This window comes from Chiloscyllium plagiosum, chromosome 4, assembly GCF_004010195.1.
Source record: "Chiloscyllium plagiosum isolate BGI_BamShark_2017 chromosome 4, ASM401019v2, whole genome shotgun sequence".
Classification (NCBI taxonomy): domain Eukaryota; kingdom Metazoa; phylum Chordata; class Chondrichthyes; order Orectolobiformes; family Hemiscylliidae; genus Chiloscyllium; species Chiloscyllium plagiosum.
The window spans coordinates 109,014,459-109,028,407 of record NC_057713.1 but is presented as its reverse complement, the minus strand read 5'-3'; positions in this window follow the sequence as shown (position 1 = coordinate 109,028,407).

The window sequence follows — 13,949 nt, the reverse complement described above, 5'->3', positions numbered from 1 at the left end:
AATGTGTTCATGATTTTCTTTATTGAATGAATCAATCAACTCTTTCAAACCCAGCTTTCAACATTATCTCTCAGTCATTCCAAATGTTATATTGTCAAGTTGTGAGAGGCCTAATTGTATGCCCTTAAAAGGACTGGTAGAGCCTTCTCTGAAAAGGGAAATGTGAGGCCAGGAGGAGCAACAATGGATTCAAAATCCCCTGTCTTGCCGTTGGAGATTTATCATATGCATGTTCCATGTTTTCAGTAATGAAGCATTGTGTTTACATTAATTAAAATCCACCTGTCAGTCTTTCATCATTCTGATTAATTGGTTCATATTCTGTCAATGCCAACAGAATGAAAGAAGACCAGTCTCAAGAACAAAAGCTAAAACAACTTATGCTTAGATTAAACTCCTGATGGTAGCTTCCAAGGAGTTCAGGGCAGAGAGGGTGCCATGACATTGTAGCCCAGTTCTCTGACATGCACTTCCTTCAAGCACAGCCCCACTAAGTGTCAGAAAATACAGAATTAACTATTTAATGTCAAGAAATATCCCAAATTGCTTCAAAAAAGGGAGGAAATTTGGATACTGAGCAGATTTCAGTGAAGTGTTACTTGAAGTGGCTCTAGGAGGTGTTTAAAGAAATCGATTTAAAGGAGGCTTTGAAGATAGACAGATATGGATGATGTTTGATGTTCATGATTTATTTACTTTTTTTGATACTATTTTAAGACTTTGTATTCTATGAATTCTTACACATGAGTTTTAATTTCCAGAGTGCAGGTATATAGGTGCATTTTTATCATGTCCAGGGAAATGACAAAGAACTTTCTGGAATTTATTGCAGATATTGATTCTATTGCATTCTCTCACATCGTAATAAGTAGTAAATAAAACCTTGTGAATGGGACTGGTAACACCAAACATATTCTTGCAGTTGCTGTTAAGCCTAATTTGCCTCTTACGAAGGGACAAAAATATATTTCATAATCTTGATGCTAACTATGATATAAGTTAGATGTCACGGGACACCAGGTTATAGTTGAACAGGTTTAATTTAAATCCTAAGTGTTCAGAGCACTGCTTCTTCATCGGGTAAAGTGATTTTCTGTGATTTCTGACTTTGTCTACCCCAGTCCAACAGTGGCACCTCCACATTATGATAAAAGTAGCAAGGTTACATTTTCCAAATCTTAGCAAGCCAAATACTCTGTGAGCACCCATTAGAAAATTCACAAGCCCATTCACTGAAATAAACGTATGCTCATTGTGTGCAAGCTCATTGTGTGATGATTCGGAAATCTACCCTGTAGTTGTACATAGAATATGCTTGTCTTCATTCAATATCTATAGAAGTTATGTGGCCTCGTTATGCCTTTTTAAGGCCACAAGGAAATTCAGATTTTAAAAAGGCACATTGATAAACATCATTCATAAAAGTGCACAGGCCTGACTGAATTTAATATTTCTACGTTTAAATTTAAAATGAAAGCTGCCAACCAAACGCAATTTGACAAATCTGAAAATGTGTTGCTGGAAAGGCGCAGCAGGTCAGGCAGCATCCAAGGAGCAGGAGAATCGATTGTGGTTGGAGGGTTCCTAGGTGGAAGATGAGGCGCTCTTCCTCCAACCGTCGTGTTGCTATGGTCTGGCGATGGATTTCTTTGAATCCTTTTGGAGTTTTCTAAAATAAACTACATTATTATTATAATATGTGTGCCAAATATGGTATTGCATGGTTTACATGAGTAAAAATAATTTTTAAATTTTTGCATAATACAAAAGCATTTTCATTACCAAGATACATTTGAGAGAAAAATCCTTCAGTCTTCTCCCAGATTACAGTCAGCAGGTCAATGACGTGTGAAGGTTTTGCCAGTAATAGTGAAGAAGTGGATCTACTTATACATATTCTAATAAATAGATGGCCTATCCTGAAAGGCTATACTGAACAAAGTGACTTGAAAGGCTAAATTGGAGCAAATATGAGATTTGTGGACAAGGACAATGCTTTTCAAATTAATGTTTTGGGTAATGGGAAGTTGAATGGAGATCTGAAAGAACATGGCACCCAAGGTTGATGGATGATTATTGTGGACGGGTTGTCTACAAATTTTGGATGTGGTCAATCCCCTTGTGAGTGCACAATCATAAAATCAATTTGAGAGGCTACAAAGTAGGAAATCTTCCAGCCCTTAACTTAATGTTGGTAAGTATAGACTGCTGTAGTTAATAAACTAGCACAGTCATGATGAACCAGTCCCTCGTGTACTATAAATGTTCTATTTTCTAAAAATAAAAGATCACCAACTTGTGGTCATTTTCTATGAAGAATGCCATATATTGTCTAAACCACTGACCATTTTCATATTGTATCTTATTACTTAAAATTCAAAGGTCATCTCATCTGGCTGATGTGCTGTTGCCACATTTATTTCTTTACATTTCTTTATAATATACCCCTTACTACCTAAACAACAGGTATTAGGTCCCACACTAATTTGGTAGATTTGGAATGTGAGACAGTTCATCTTCTTGAAGGTTGACAGAAGACCTAAGGAAACGTATCTACCATTTCAAGGTTTTCTAAAAATAATTCTGTCCAATATGATACCTTAAAAACATGCCTGTTCTTTAATATCATCTACTTTTTGCTTGAAAAAAATTTTTTTTTGGTTTCTACTGACTGTTATCTATCATCTGCTATTACATTGCCTTCTTACCTCTCCTAAAATCCAATATGGTTATCCTCAATTTGCCTTTGTTTGACTTCTAGTCTCCCTACAGCTGCTAAAATGATTTTCCTTAGCCACTAGGCTTCTATTCATTTACTAAGTCTTGATCTTACCTTTCATTGAAGGGAGATGTCTTTACCACATTACATAAATGAATTCTGTTTTTCTTATTATTTTTACAGCATTGTTTCCCACTTAGTCCTCTGTAGCACTCCCTCCATAACCTGTCTGGTGCATTTACATTGCTGTTGTTGACAGTTTTTGTTATTGTGAGATTGAATCTTACTGTGCAGTTTTTGCTCCACTCATGGGTATGTTAGACTGCTTGTGTGCAACCCTGTTCAGGTGGGTTGTTAATTCCAATATGTTAGTAGCTCATCCAGAGCAATTTTAATATTGGTTTTGGGATTTAAACGTGGGTGGATGGGTTTCCCTGTTTTACTAAAACACACTAGTAAAAACAAGGTGAGAATACAACAGTAACTGAAGACAGTGAAAAATTGACACTCAAAAATTCCCATAAGTTCTGAAACCTCACAGCATAAATGTGTGAAAGATATTTACAAATGCAGAAACACAAGAACAGAAGAAATAGGAGCAATAGTAAACAATATGACTCGGTGAGCCTTTTTCACTATTATATATCATGATGGCTTTGACTCCATTTTTGTGCTTCCTTCCCATATCCCTTATTTCCTGAGAAGATTTCCTGTCTATCTATCTTATGTAGACAAGCAGGAGGCTGCAAGAACATAGCAAGCCAGGCAGCATCAGGAAGTGCAGAAGTCGGTGTTTCGGATGTAACCCTTCTTCAGGACTTGGGGGTGGTTGTTGGGGGAACTGCAGATAAAGGGGGAGGTGGGAGCAGTGTGGTGAAGTAGGGATAGGTGAAGACAGGTAGAGAGTACATCCTGGTTGGTCAATGGGAGGAATAAATCCGGTTGGTGGCAGGGAGCAGTTGAAGACAGGGGGACGGGCTGGGAAAGGAGTCAGGAGATGGGGAGGAAGGTTATTTGAAATTGGAGAACTCAATGTTGAGCTTTCAGGCTGTAGGCTGCCCAGGCAGAAGATAGGGTTTGTTCCTCCAATAGGAGCTGTGGTTTGTTTTGGCAATGGAGCAAGCCAAGGATGGTCATGTCAGAAAGGGAGTGATTGGGGGAATTGAAATAGGTGGTGACTGGGAGATCTGGTCAGCCCCTGCAGACCCAGCTGAGATGTTCGGTGAGCAGTTCCCTGAGCTTACATTCAATCTTTCTGATGTAGAGAAGACCACGTCGGTAGTACCTGATGCAGTAAACTGGGTTGGAGGAGAAGCAGGTGAACCTCTGTCTCACCTGGAAGGACTATTTGGGGCTCTGGGTGGAGGTGAGGGGAGTGGTGTACTGGCAGGTTTTGCATCTTTTCTGGTTGCAGGGGAAGGTACCTGGGGGTCTGGTGGTGGGGGTAGCATGAACCAAGGACTTTGGAGGGAACGGCCCTTGTGGAAGGCAGAGAGGAGTGGAAGGAGCGTTCTTGGTGATGGGGTCTATTTGGAGTTGGTGGAAGTGTTTGAGGATAATGAATTGGATGTGGAGACCAATGGGGTGGTAGGTGAGGACAAAGGGGTGTCTGTCTTTATTGTGTTGTAGGAGGGGTTTAGAGTGGTGGAGTGGGGAATGGAGGTGGTGCGGCGGAGGACTAATACATTACCATGAATAGAAGTTTGCTTAATGGACAGGAAAAGTGGGCTTAATTGGTAAACTTTCAAGTTGGCAGGCACTGAATAGTGGCATGATGTATGGATCAGTGCAGGGGCCTAACAATTTACAGTTATATTAACAACTTCAGTGAACAGACAGGGAATTGGGCATCTAAGTTTGCTGATTAAAAGAAGCTTGGTGCAAAGGTAAGCCATGAGGAATCTTTCTGCATTTAAATAATATTCAATTCCTCTATTCTTCCTGCCAAAGTGCATGATCTCACATGTTCCCACATTATATTCTACCTGCCAAGTTTTTGCCCACTCACTTAATCTGTCTATATCCCTCTGTAGACTCATTGTGGCATCCTCACCAATCGCCTTCCCACCTATTTTTGTGTCATTAGCAAAGTTGGTGATAGTACATTTACTTTCCTCATCCAAAACATTAATATACACTATAAATAATTGTGACCCCCAACACTGATCGTGATCACTCCCACTGGTTACAGAAAATGTCCCCCTTACCTAAACTCTCTTTTATTAGTTTGTCAATCCTCTGTCAATGCCAATGTACTGCTTCCAAAACCATTGGCTCTCATCTTATTAAGAGCCCAACATGTGGCACCTTATCAAATGCCTTCAGAAAATTCAAACATATGACATTCACTGTCTGCCCTTTATCTCTCCTGCTTGTTACTTCATCAAATAATTATAATAAATGTGTCAGGCATTACTTCCCCAATCTGAAGCCATGCTGATTCTATTTCAACGTATTATGTATCTTCAAATGGTCTCCAATACTTCCCTTGAACAGTAAATTCCCCATTATCCAAACCAGGCATTTGAAATTCTTACCCAGTTTTTTCAACCTTTCTTCAAAAAATATTTATTTGAACTTGGCATACGAAGTTCTGATGCATGTATATTCACCTACCGTTCTGTATTCTCTCAGCTGCTATCAGCAGTGCTGGTCCTCATCCTTCCTCACAAAAGTGCCATTATAATAGCGGCTAGTTGAATTTGCAATTGTGTTGTATCTGAAATCTTTCACGCAGCTATCTGCTATGTTGCCTAAGAAGACTCCTAAGGACTAAAGTGAAAACCTATTATTTTGACTTTGAGACACAAAATGGAAATATGTGAAATATTGGAAAAAGGTGAAATATCCCACAGTACTTATTCAGGAATTCAATGTTGGTTTGTCAATGATCTACAATATCAAAGCGCTAAGTGGAAAGTTTAAAGTGTTCTTTCTGAAATCTGAGACTGATAAAAGTTTTGAGTGGCACCATACACTGTATTGGGTTTAAATAAGAGTATATCCCATGCATTCAAATAGCTAGCAAACTCCATTTCCCATCCATACCAGATAACAAGAAGTAGACTCAAATGGACTGTAACAGTGGTTCAACAAAGCAGCTCACTACCACCTCCTCAAGGGCAACTAGGGAAGGACAATAAATGCTGGCTGGCCAGCAATGTCTATGTAACCATAGTGAATACAATAAATACCAAATACCAGATGTTAAACTGACTGTTTCTTGTCTCCCCCTCTCCCCAACCCCATCAACGTTTATCATATTTTCTTCCTTTGATTGTAGTTACTGCTGTTTTTTTTATATGCTGATACAATCTGTACCTTCCAGCTCTATTCTGGGTATTATCAAAGTAGTTGCCTTGTAATGCTATATCCTCTTGCTTTGTAAGGTTACATTTCCCCTCTCCCAAACCCTTCAGCGCCTGATTGGTTTAAACCTCTCTTCACTGGCCTAGTTATTAGATTTTCTAGACCAGTGTACCAGTGCAGATCACATGAAGTCCATCCCAGCCAAATAGCTCCATTCTACCTTAGTACTGAAACCGGTGGCCCACAACATGAGATTGATTCCACTCACACTAATCTTTGAGCTAGACATTTAACTCTTAAGTCTTTTATTTACCCTCTGCCAGTTTGCTTATGCTATGGATAGTAATCCAGCGATTACATTGGAGGTTCTGCTTTCGAATTCAGCTCCTAATTGTTCAAAGTCTTTCAGCAGAAACTCCTTTTCAATCCTATCAATGTCATTGGGTGAAGTTTATTGCAAGGGAATTGGAGTATAGGAATAAAGACGTCTTGCCAGATTTGACAGGGATTTGGTGAGACCATGTCTAGAATGCTGCATGTAGTTTTGGTAGCTATTTATAGGGAAGGATGTACTTGCATTAGAGGTAAGTAACACAGACATTACTTAAATTGCTTCATGGGTCAAGTGGGTTGGCCTATGATGACAGGCTAAATAAATCTGGCCAATATTTCCTGAGTTTAGACAAAGAACAGCTGAGGTAGAAACATATAAAATTCTGAGGTAGCTTGACACGAGGAATGCTAAGAGATTCTTCCCACCTGTTGGCATGCCTGAAACATAGTCACAGTGTCAGGATTAGGGACCCGAAACCCGTGATAGATGTAAACCCATTCATTTAAATGGGAAATTTATCTTCCTGGCAGTCCCTGGTCCCTGGTTCTGCAATGTTCCCTGTAATATTTTCAGCCTGCAGTAAACTACGGTTAACTGAAACCATGGAAACCAACTCCGCAGATACAGCAGTCACCCTACTGTTAACTATATTAACTAAATTGTTAAAAACTCCTTAATAATAGATTCCTGAATTTTCCCAATGATTGATGTTAAGGTAACTGGCCTATAATTCCCTGTTTTCTTTCCCTCTCTTCTCAAAGAGCAATGTTAGATTTCCAATTTCTAATTGGATGGAACCATTCTTGGATCTAAGAGATTGTGGAAAATCAGCGCTAACACATCCATTATCTCTTCAGTTCCCTGTTTAAGAACCCTGGCATTGAGGCCGTCATGTCCTAGAGATTTGTCATATTTAGGTTATTTGCAACATTATCGGTCTCTTCTTTCAATCTAATACTAAACTTCCTGATTGAGCCACAAATTATTTTTCTTGGTGAATTTTTACATGGAATGTAATTTTTGTGAAATGTTTTGAATTATTTCATGAAATATTTCCACTCTTCATCCAGACATCTGCCTTTTAGTCTACTTATCCAATCAACTGTAGCCAGGTCTGTCTCTCAGACCTATATAGTTATTTTTAAGTGTAAGATACTAGTTTGCCACTTGCAAACTTGAACATGAAATTCATAACATTTTGATTACTATTTCTCAATAGATTTTTTCTTTGACATTAATGATTAACTCTGCTACGATGCACAATATTATTTCTAAGCTCTATTACTAGTCAGTTTCACAATGCATTACTTCAGAAAAATGCATGATAAACATTCTACAAACCATATTCTTCACCATTCTTGCTAATTTGTTTGTTGCAATATATGTGAAGATTAAAGTCCCCCACAATTATTACAGCGCCTTTATTGGAGTACTCATTCACAAGAAGAAGCATGTACAGAAGGCTGCAGTTCACAATTGGCCATACCTCCAACTCAAAGCACGCAGAGAGGGAGACAGTTAGTTTACTTGACAGGATGGTTGATTTGTGATGCCAGCAGCACTGACTGAGCTTACCATGAAGGTCCTGCCTTCCTAACTTTGCTCTTCACCTGAGGTGTGGTGACCCTCAGGTTAAGTTCACCATCAGTCATCTCTCGAAAGAGACAGCAGTGCTATGGTCCTCTGGAACTTGGGTGAAAACTAATACCACTATTACTACAAGCAGAGGATCAGCTCCCAGGATATGTTTTCATTAATAGATTCAAGGGGTTAACTGGTCAACTCCTTTTCTTGTGTCCCTCACCCCTATCTCACATCCCACACTATTAATTACAACGGCATACTCAGCTATTATGCTGAATCCTAACAACTGTTCACCTCTGCTTCCTTCCTTCTGTGCTACTGCCAATGCCACTCCCATCTCATCTTCTACAAACATACTGATAAACTGTGGCTGTTCAAAATCGGAAATAAAAAGTGAAGTAGCTGGAAATACTCAGTCAGTAGCAACTATGGATAAAGAAAATAACTTTTCAAGTTGCTTACCTTTTGTTGACTCCTAAGCTGCTTGAACTGCACCTCAATTCACCTCATGGACACTTACTGAAACAAATGATATTTCCATTTCCAAATCCATAAGCCTGACTTTCAGCTTAAATGCATCCAAAGGAACCATTCACTTTTGTTATGTATTATAAGGGTGTCCTATCCTTTGTGTACAAGAGAGTGCAGGATAATAGGAAGAAAGCCCAGCTTGGGAATGTACGTGAAAGTGACTTAAATCAGTGTGCAGCACTGGAGGAAGACAGCTGTGTAATGCCAATGGTTTTAGAGATTGAATGTTTAGTGGCATGATAGGGTGATTGCTTTAAACTTAAACATCTAACTAACTAAGATGCTGCACTGACAGAGGTGCAGTCTTTCAGAGGAACTATTATATTACTTGTGAATTCTCACAGTGTGACTTCTCACATTTTTTGTGATCATATAGCATTATTTAAAGAGGTTCAGAGTTTTCCTGGTCGCTGTTCAACAAATCTCAATGAGCACCATTTATCTCACACCATGTGAAAAAATTAAATGCCATGTTTCCCGATGTTACAATGTTGAGTGCACTTCAGAAGTACTTCACTTCCTGTAAAATGATGTAGGATGTCATGAGGTCATGTAAGACTCCTTAGAAAAGCACATTGTTTCTTTTTAATAAGCTCAAAGTTATTTACTTCATTGTGAACCCACCAAACTATTTACATATGGCATAACTGTCATACTCTCAAACACCTAGGTTTGAGTTCCTATGTTCAATGAGAACACAGCGCAGTGGCTGATTGAGAACGTCATATAATTCAGTAAGGTAAAAACAATGACTGCAGATGCTGGAAACCAGATTCTGGATTAGTGGTGCTGGAAGAGCACAGCAGTTCAGGCAGCATCCAAGGAGCAGGATTTCGCTGCTCCTCGGATGCTGCCTGAACTGCTGTGCTCTTCCAGCACCACTAATCCAGAATATAATTCAGTAAGTCAGTCTCAAACAAGAACATATGGATGTTCTTAAGAATCATATAATCATCACCCGCCTAATGCACAAGGCCCAAGAGAATTTCTGACAGATTTATTGGACGGCATCTGAATTTTGCAGAACACAAATGTGTGATGGCAATGTTCTGCTGAGGGCCCTTTTCAATGGATGCAGGCATAAAGTTATAGAGGTCTAAGAGTTTCCATGAAAAACCAGTATAAAATTTAAAGAAATTTCAGGGGAAATCCCGTGAAAATGTTCGCAACAATTACATTTAAGACCTAATGTAGCACAAAGATAGTGGTAACCAGTTTATACATGGAATGGATCTTCTCTATACTAATGATTCTCATTAAAGGGGCTCTGAAGAAGGGTTACTAAACCCAAAATGTTAACTCTGCTTTCTCTCTCCACAGCTACTATCAGACCTGCTGAGTTTCTCCAGCAATTTGTTTTGTTTCAGATTTCAGCATCTACAGTTTCTTGTTTTCTTTTTTAAAAAGGGTTTTCTCTTTAAGTCATTGTTGTTCAAGCCAGAAGTCCATAAGTATTATTCTTTGTAGTGATGTCACAAATATTTAACACACAGAGATGCACAAACATGATATACAAAGAAGCGCACAGTACTTGCAACTACTTTTCTGACATTAGTGTTTCTTCAACTGAATTACCTAACATGAGAGAATGTTACAATATAGATTTTATATTAATGACAAAAGCAAAACATACAAAAAAAAATCCAAAGGCTGACAATAAAAACACACCAAGAATTGACGTGTGTTTAGGCCACTCAATCCTCTGATACATCACCAACTGCTTTGAGATATCTCTCACTGCACAAAGACCATGTATAGTTCCACACACCAAGGGCTGAATCTTACTAATATTTTGGCAAAATGTCATTTTCGCCAGAGGTTTTCTTTCTGCAAAACCTAGCCAACTTTCTCATGCGATTGTCTCAAACCTGCCCCATTAACTACCTACTAAACCGTTGTGGTGCATCTCTCTATTGATGCTAGTTCAGTTCTCCACTCACTGTAGCAGGAAGTACTCACCACTGCCAGACACCCCAGGCTTCTTAATACCAGTGTCATTATTGATGTTATTCACCTGGGACTTCCAGCTTCTCGTGGATTGGTGGTGTTAGGAGGGACATCCACTTCCTAGAGGTCTGTCTGACCCTGCCAGCTGGATCCAAGATCTGGAGGAATGTCAGCAATTCAGGAACCAGTTCAATGATCTTCTCTACTCTGCCATCATAAATGCCACCATCTTGTCTCTACTACACTCACACTATCTCTGAAACTGTGCACACCTCCTATTAAGTCTCATGCTCCTATCATTCCCACTAACAGCTGCAACATCCTCCCTCACTCACTCTCACCCACCCAATTCCATCTCCCCTGCCCCCCTCCCCATATTTCTATCTCTGCATGTCTTTTGTGCTGCTTACTTGGATCATTTACCACTTTCCCTCAATCTGTACTAGCATGAATGGCCATGCCACCCACCTTTTTGTCCCAGGAGAAAACATCCCATTACAGAGCCAAAAGGGCCAGGTTAGGTGGTAGTCTACCTGTCTTTCAAATCTACATTTCATCCGGAAAAGATTGTCGTCCTATGTTGTTGCTGAAACCTCCATGCTCAGCAACTGAGTGAGATGCATTCTTCATCTCTGCACTGCTCTCTCATTGCCTGTACTGAGCATATGTTGTTAAAATACCACAACTTCTACACCTTGATCATGACACTCTCTCTTCTGCAGGTACTAGCAGGATGTACATTGTGACCACGGTCAAGAGAGAAATCCCAGAGGACATGCTTTTCTCCATCTCTGAGGAAGTGAGCATGTGTGCCTCAGAGAATGCCCTAACAAAGCTGCCTCCTGCACTCCCTGCCAGCTCAGATATTGACATCTTGGTAGCTATTTTCTTTAGATTAGAATTGGGGGCATCTGTTGGTGAGCACTTCACTACCACTCCTCAGCTGTTGGCTGAGAAAGAAATGCTAGGAGAAAGTGAGGACTGCAGATGCTGGAGATGAGCGTTGAAAAGTGTGGTGCTGGAAAAGTGCAGCAGGTCAGGCAGCATCCGAGGAGCAGGAGAATCGACGTTTCAGGCATAAGCCCTTCTTCATTCCTGAAGAAGGGCTTATGCCCGAAATGTCATTTCTCCTGCTCCTCGGATGCTGCCTGACCTGCTGCACTTTCCCAGCGCCACACTTTTCAACTGAGAAAGAAATGCTCCAGGTCACTGGCATTGGACGTCTACTGGAGAAGACTTCTTCTGAACCCCAAGCAGGAGATGACCATGAGGTGTTGGCAATCAGTGACTTCATACAAATGCACAAACAGACACAGAAGCAGAAGGCAGATATGTAGGGGGCACTGAGCGACCAGACACAAAGGCTGCAGGACTACCCCAATGCTGATGGCACAATGCTGCCTCAGGCATCTGACTGTCTGGCTGCCCTAGTGGAAAATCTAGCAGTGACCAGGAACAGCCAGGTCTAGCAGTCATCAAGTCTGCTGGGTGTACACACAGACCTGCACTCTTTTGCTCTAGCCATTGGTCCCCATCACCAAAGGCATGGCAGCAGGTTGATTAGGAATGGTACCCTTTTCTCCAAGGTAACAGGAGGTCACTCAGTTGGAGGTGGAATGATGTAGAAGCACCATCAGAATTCTCCTCTCAGGACACTCCAGAGCTGGTCAGGCCTTCCATATCCACCCTGCCAGCCACCCTCAACCTATGGAAGTTCAAGATAAGGAGGGTGCACTTGGCTTTTTCCACTTGGAGACCAGTTAGTTTTTGAATTGGATGGCTATCTTTATCACCTCCTGCTTGACAAAAACAATGTGGTGGGGATAGAAAGGAGGACAATGCAGGGAATTAGAACATTTCTGATGTTTCAGGCATAAAAAGCACCTTTGAGTCAGTGTGAAGCCTCTCACATGCATGAAAATGAAAATCCAACTATTTTAATGGAGTCTGGATCCAGTATTAAACTGGAAATCTGCACTCACCTTAAAAGAAAAAAAATATTTTTTCAAATGTGAATGTGTGCCAGTATTAGCGTTACAACTAATGAATACTCTCTCCACTCCAATACACACACCAATATGTGTCCATCTTAAACCATCAACAAACGGAGTTCTCTGATACTTTGATGTCCAACCTTATTGAGTTACTGTACAGCTTGTAATGTGATTCTGTAACTTGGAGCCTTTCAAAACCTTTTGAACCAGATCAAACATTGCATTCAAACTTCCCACTGGTGTAGATAAAAAGAGCTCAGCAAAGGCAAGCAATAGCATTCTAAGAAAAGATGGAATTAACCTCATATCTTGAGTATATCCTGGTGTGTGTGTATATATATATATATATATGGATCAGAAACTGGTTAACTAAAACTTTGCGATGCCTCGACTCATTTATTTTGAACACATATCAGGTCCATTAACCCTCTATTACCTCATTACCGGTTTAATTCCTCATACATTAGGATGAAGCTTATGTTTTCTTGGGTGAGTCCTACTTATAATAAAGATTTTGGAGGGTTTTCACACCAAGGATATTTGCTCAAAGACTAGCATCCTTTGCACCCACACCATCTTTGAAAGGCCACTGAGCCTCTTGCAGTGTCACTCCAAAATAACACGACTGTGTCCCCATTGCACACCATTGACCTGCAGCTTGTCATTGACAAGTAGAATAACATCACACATGTTGACCTTTGAACTGAGCCATCCGACCTCCGATTACTACTGGAAATTCCCTCTACCTGGATCACAGCACTGAACACTCCAACTACCTCACAGAAGTGTTACAGAAGGAGAAGAAGGAGGCTATTTAGCTCATTGTGTCTATACCAGCGCTCCAAATCAGCATTATGACTTAGTCACCAAACATCTACTAGGGCATTCATTGTGAGAAAAAGATTGTTCTCAAATCACATTTGTTTCTTTTGCAAATTACTTTACATCTGTGATCTCATTCATAATCCTTTAATGAGTGGTAACGGTTTGTCCATTTCAACTTTATCTACTTTATGGAAGTTTGAAAATTTCTATCCGAACTCCTCTTGGCCTTCATCTCTCCAAGGAGAACAGTCCCAACCTCCCCAATTTATCCTCATAACTCAAGTGTCTCACACTGGAAACATACTTGTAAATCTGAAATTGTTGGAAAAACTCAGTAGGTCTGGTAGCTTCTGTGGAGAGAAAGCAGAGTTAACATTTTGGGTCCAGTGAGCCTTCTTGTAAATCTCTTCAGCACTGTCTCCAACACATTCCCATTGTTCCTATATTGTGGTACACAGAACTGGATACAATACTAAAGCTGAGGTCCAATAAGTGTCCCATCCAAATTCAGCATTACATCCTTGCTCTTGTACTGTAAGCCCATATTAATAAAGTTGAGAACACTGTGTGCTTTAATAATTGCTATCTTAGCTTGCCACCTTCAATGATCTATGTACATTTATGCCCAGATCCCTCTACTCCTACACCCCCTTTAGAATTGTACCCCTTTTTTATTGTCTATGTTTTTCCTCACATTTCTCTGCAT